This window comes from Tetranychus urticae, unplaced genomic scaffold (genome assembly GCF_039701765.1).
Source record: "Tetranychus urticae isolate SD_2017Ah unplaced genomic scaffold, NJAU_TeUrti_SD_1.0 Scaffold_5, whole genome shotgun sequence".
Taxonomy (NCBI): Eukaryota; Metazoa; Arthropoda; class Arachnida; order Trombidiformes; family Tetranychidae; genus Tetranychus; species Tetranychus urticae.
In genome coordinates, this window is record NW_028315837.1 from 380,501 (window position 1) to 385,500 (window position 5,000).

General features: G+C 42.2%; 3 non-coding genes across 3 annotated transcripts in view; all 3 read right to left on the minus strand.

The window, feature by feature from the left end:
* The window catches only part of LOC149092832 (large subunit ribosomal RNA), a 4,168-nt gene extending 2,924 nt beyond the window's left edge, over window positions 1-1,244 (minus strand). Inside the window, exon 1 of the ribosomal RNA XR_016200595.1 lies at window positions 1-1,244. This exon is cut by the window's left edge and continues 2,924 nt beyond it. This is a non-coding gene — a ribosomal RNA (large subunit ribosomal RNA).
* Window positions 1,245-1,720: 476 nt separating this feature from the next.
* On the minus strand, window positions 1,721-1,875 carry LOC149092833 (5.8S ribosomal RNA). The gene has a single exon (XR_016200630.1). It is a non-coding gene; the product is annotated as a 5.8S ribosomal RNA (ribosomal RNA).
* A 487-nt stretch (window positions 1,876-2,362) lies between these two features.
* On the minus strand, window positions 2,363-4,532 carry LOC149092834 (small subunit ribosomal RNA). The gene has a single exon (XR_016200526.1). It is a non-coding gene; the product is annotated as a small subunit ribosomal RNA (ribosomal RNA).
* Window positions 4,533-5,000: the final 468 nt, after the last annotated feature.

The following is a 5,000-nucleotide window of genomic DNA, read 5'->3' on the forward strand; positions in this document are numbered from 1 at the left end:
CTTCATCTTGTCCGGGCTTAGTTCACCATCTTTCGGGTACTAACATATATACTAGTGCTCCGCGAAAATCTCGGTAAAGTGGATATATCACGGGCTGATATTGCGGTATACTCTTACAAGCATACATCATATCAATTTCTTTCAATTCGCCTTTCAAGCCTAAACAAGACTGATCAGCTTGCATACATGTTAGACTCCTTGGTCCGTGTTTCAAGACGGGTCGGATAGAGTACCGATCTACTGACCACAGAATCACTAGGTTAACGTAAGCTTGCCACTTTTACCAACAAACCACCAAAAGCCAGCCAATCCATGAGTTGTTTCAACACCAGGTGAAGAAACAGACATCATCAACGAAAGACTAGTCGGATTCGTCAGAGCAGATGACAAGCATTGTTGACCCTGCATAAGCAGAGATTCATCTCCAATGTGACTGTGGTAACAGTTGCCAACACTAGCTCACAGGCTAAGTCTAACAACGCAAGGAATATTAGTAGCTGTGAAAACTAAATGCTGATTAGGTGTGTGTTTAGTACACCTTGCTGTTATCACTTGAACAAGAGTTTTGCACTCTCCTTCACATTGGTCGTGGTTTGAGCACGAGAGTTGAGAAAATGCACTCCTCATGCACATATTGCACTCCTCCTATCAATACCAAGATCCAAGGGCAGGCTAAAAGTTACCCCTTAACCTACTGATCTTGGAACGCTGTAAAGCATTCTTAGCACTGAATAGAAAAAGGCAACAATACACAAGAGGAGCTGAGTTCTCCTCTCAGCTACACTTCGTGGTTCTATCCGTTTCTCTACAAGCGGTTTCACGTCCTTTTGAACTCTCTCTTCAAAGTACTTTGCAACTTTCCCTCACGGTACTTGTTTGCTATCGATATTACCATCGTATTTAGTCTTAGGAGGAGTTTACCTCCTAATTTGGATTGCACTCTCAAGCAATCTGACTCTATCCGCGACTAAAGCCAGTAATCGATATTCCATTAACCAAGATCTGCCACCGGCCTAGAACCGTCTCTGGGAAGAGGGCCCTTGTCAGAGGGACTTGCAGATTTAGTTGAAATAATCGTGACTCTAGCCATTACGCAGCACCGCTTTCCACCTTTCAATGGAAAACCTTTGCGCCGGACTCATCCCTTTTCACTCGCCGTTACTCAGGGAATCTCATTTGATTTCTTTTCCTCCGCTGAATTATATGCTTAAATTCGGCGGGTAACCTCACCTGATCTGAGATCAAAAATATTGATTAAGTTGATTAATGTTTATTTGTGTTGTTTGCAAGCAAGCAACGTAAATCTACTTTAATGTTTGCACAAATTTTGCCTTTGCATTACTTCTTAGGTCTGCTTTAACAGAATGAAATAGCTACTATTTGTACGATTTATACAAGTGCAAGAAGATTCATCAGTTAACAGGTTAGTTGATCACCATAGTTATCTGCAATACGACTTTAGCGTCGTCAGATAGGCGACTAACCTTAGAATCTCATGCTAGTATCTATTCATATATACTGCTTGCAGAGATGAAATATGCATTGTACACAAAATTTATCATGTGAAACAAGTAGATTTGAGATTCTCCTTACTAAATTGCAACGAATTGCAATTAAGAAAAGGAATAAAACATCAAGATTCATGCATATAAATATACAATCCTCTCAAAACAATGCATATATGGTAGTATGCAAGTGTTTTGTTGATTATTTTACATCTCAACTCTCAGACAGATGTGACCTCGGAAAAGACCCGAAAGCCGCAATGTGCGTTGGAAGCTCAAGTGCTCGGCGTGTCCTGCAATTCGCACCGATTATCGTAGCTAGCTACGTTCTTCATCGATTGGTAATTCGAGTGATCCACCGCTTGAAGATGTATCTTTGCCACCGTGGGACTTTTAATAAGTATCCTAAATCTGCATTGAGAGGGTTTGAAAACAATTGTATGCAGTTTATAAAAACCATAGTTGTCTTTACTTAGTTAGGCGAAGAAGTGTAAAACTTCCTTCTTTAAACCTTGCCGTCAGCATAAGCTGAAGACTTGATCAGGTACCAAGTATGTAGCAAGACAGGCTTTTCATTATAAACTACAATTGTTTTGCAAAAGAAATTATGGCTATCGTTAGATAACCCTCACTCTTTGTTGCATTGGATAATGAAAGATGGATGTATGAATGAACGAATGTAATGCAAATTAGAATCATGTTGCAATGGCTAAATGTTTGCAATAAACATTCACAATTGCGACTCTAATGCAAATACAATTCAATTGCATTCACCATATTAGCATCTACAATATCACTATGCAGAGTGTTTGATTGTTTGAAGGTTGTATTTCTCTTATAATAAGAGGGTAATACGTTAATGATCCTTCCGCAGGTTCACCTACGGAAACCTTGTTACGACTTTTACTTCCTCTAAATGATCAAGTTTGAACATCTTTCCAGCACAATCCGACCACTAGTTTCCCAATGGTCTGGATTGACCAGTCCGAAGTCCTCACTAAATCATTCAATCGGTAGTAGCGACGGGCGGTGTGTACAAAGGGCAGGGACGTAATCAACGCAAGCTAATGACTCACGCTTACTGGGAATTCCTCGTTCATGGGCAATAATTACAATGCCCAATCCCCATCACGAAATGGGTTCAAGCGGTTACCCACTCCTTTCGGAGCAGGAAACAGTATGCACGATGACCACTTCAGTGTAGCACGCGTGCGGCCCCGGACATCTAAGGGCATCACAGACCTGTTATTGCTCTGTTTCGTGCGGCTGCGAGCGCCGCTTGTCCCTCTAAGAAGTCCTTACAGTGCTACAGCATCCTTACCCTAGCCAATTCTGTAGGCTAATAGCAGCAGAGCCCTCAACAGCCGAAACCATCAAGAGATACTACCACCCACAGGTTGACTAAGGGGGAGTACTGCAGTGTAAACTGCAAGTCTATTTAGTAGGCTAGAGTCTCGTTCGTTATCGGAATTAACCAGACAAATCACTCCACCAACTAAGAACGGCCATGCACCACCACCCACTGAATCAAGAAAGAGCTCTCAATCTGTCAATCCTCTCAGTGTCCGGGCCGGGTGAGTTTTCCCGTGTTGAGTCAAATTAAGCCGCAAGCTCCACTCCTGGTGGTGCCCTTCCGTCAATTCCTTTAAGTTTCAGCTTTGCAACCATACTTCCCCCGGAACCCAAAAACTTTGGTTTCCCGGAAGCTTCCATTCGAGTCATGAAATTAGTTACTCAGAATGATCGCTGGTTGGCATCGTTTATGGTTAGAACTAGGGCGGTATCTGATCGCCTTCGAACCTCTAACTTTCGTTCTTGATTAATGAAAACATTCTTGGCAAATGCTTTCGCTGTAGTTTGTCTTGCGACGGTCCAAGAATTTCACCTCTAGCGCCGCAATACAAATGCCCCCGTCTGTCCCTCTTAATCATTACCTTGGATTCTTAAGACCAACAAAATAGAACCAAGGTCCTATTCCATTATTCCATGCAAGATCATTCAAGTTAAGGTAGTGGTACGCATCATATAGATGGTTGACCATACCGTTTTTAGGCACCTCTTTCGAGGTTTTGGACGCCTGCTTTGAGCACTCTGATTTTTTCAAGGTAAAAGTCTCGATCGCTTGAATCAACACTCGGTAAAGAGCATTGATAGCAAATATCGAGCAATTTTCTGTCTAAACACTATGAATGTAACCACCAGGAAAGAGGAATGAAGGTTCAAGCAAGCATCCGTAGACACAAGCAAGAAACCTAACATCACCATCTAACCCTTTAATCAGTGGACCCCATAGGTTCGACTGAAATCCAACTACGAGCTTTTTAACCGCAGCAACTTTAATATACGCTATTGGAGCTGGAATTACCGCGGCTGCTGGCACCAGACTTGCCCTCCAATAGATCCTCGTTAAAGGATTTAAATTGTACTCATTCCAATTACGGGGCCTCAATAGAGTCCCGTATTGTTATTTTTCGTCACTACATCCCCGTACTGGGATTGTGTAATTTGCGCGCCTGCTGCCTTCCTTAGATGTGGTAGCCGTTTCTCAGGCTCCCTCTCCGGAATCGAACCCTAATTCCCCGTTACCCGTTACAACCATGGTAGGCGCATAACCTACCATCGACAGTTGATAAGGCAGTTGCTTGAGGGATACATCGTCGGCTCAGAGGCCATACGATTTGCTCAGTTATTCAGAGTCATCACAAGAAATGCAACCGAAGTTGCTAAGATCCCCACTGCTAGTCCTTAGACAGCGACCGAAATCACTGAACAGGGTTCTAGGTGAATAAGAATCATTGGTCTTGTACTAATAAATGCGATCCTTCCGTCAGCAAGCTGAGGTTGGAACACTTGTTCATGTATTAGCTCTAGAATTACCACAGTTATCCATGTAAAAAAGAATATCCGAGGAACCGTAACTGATTTAATGAGCCATTCGCGGTTTCACTTTATAAACAGTATGTACTTAGACATGCATGGCTTAATCTTTGAGACAAGCATATGACTACTGGCAGGATCAACCAGGTAACTTGATGTTTTAGCAAAGTAAAATGCTAAACAAGTTGTTTTTGCAGCTATAAATACGATATCCTCAGCTAACAACCAGCAAGTGGATGCTAACTTTAACGAGGTATCGAGATTTATGTCGTGCATTAAGATAATTCTGCAGAAAGCTCTTTAGAATCCATCTTCTTCCACTAAAATGTGCAAGCACATCTAGCAGGAGTAACCATTGCTGGGTACGTTTGCAAGTCAACTAAACAGCATAGTATTATAACCGCTTGATACCAATTTCTTGGATCAATCTGCGGTCTGCTTTGCACAAGCAGAGCTCAATACTAATACTGCTCACTCTGTTGAGTGACTAGTTTGAACATATATGCAAGATATGAAGTCTGATAGCATTAAAGCCCAACTCTCATAGATATTGTCAGTCGTACCAAGGAAGACCTTAGGTCTTGCAGGTACTCTACCTTTGTATAATAGTGTGTGGTG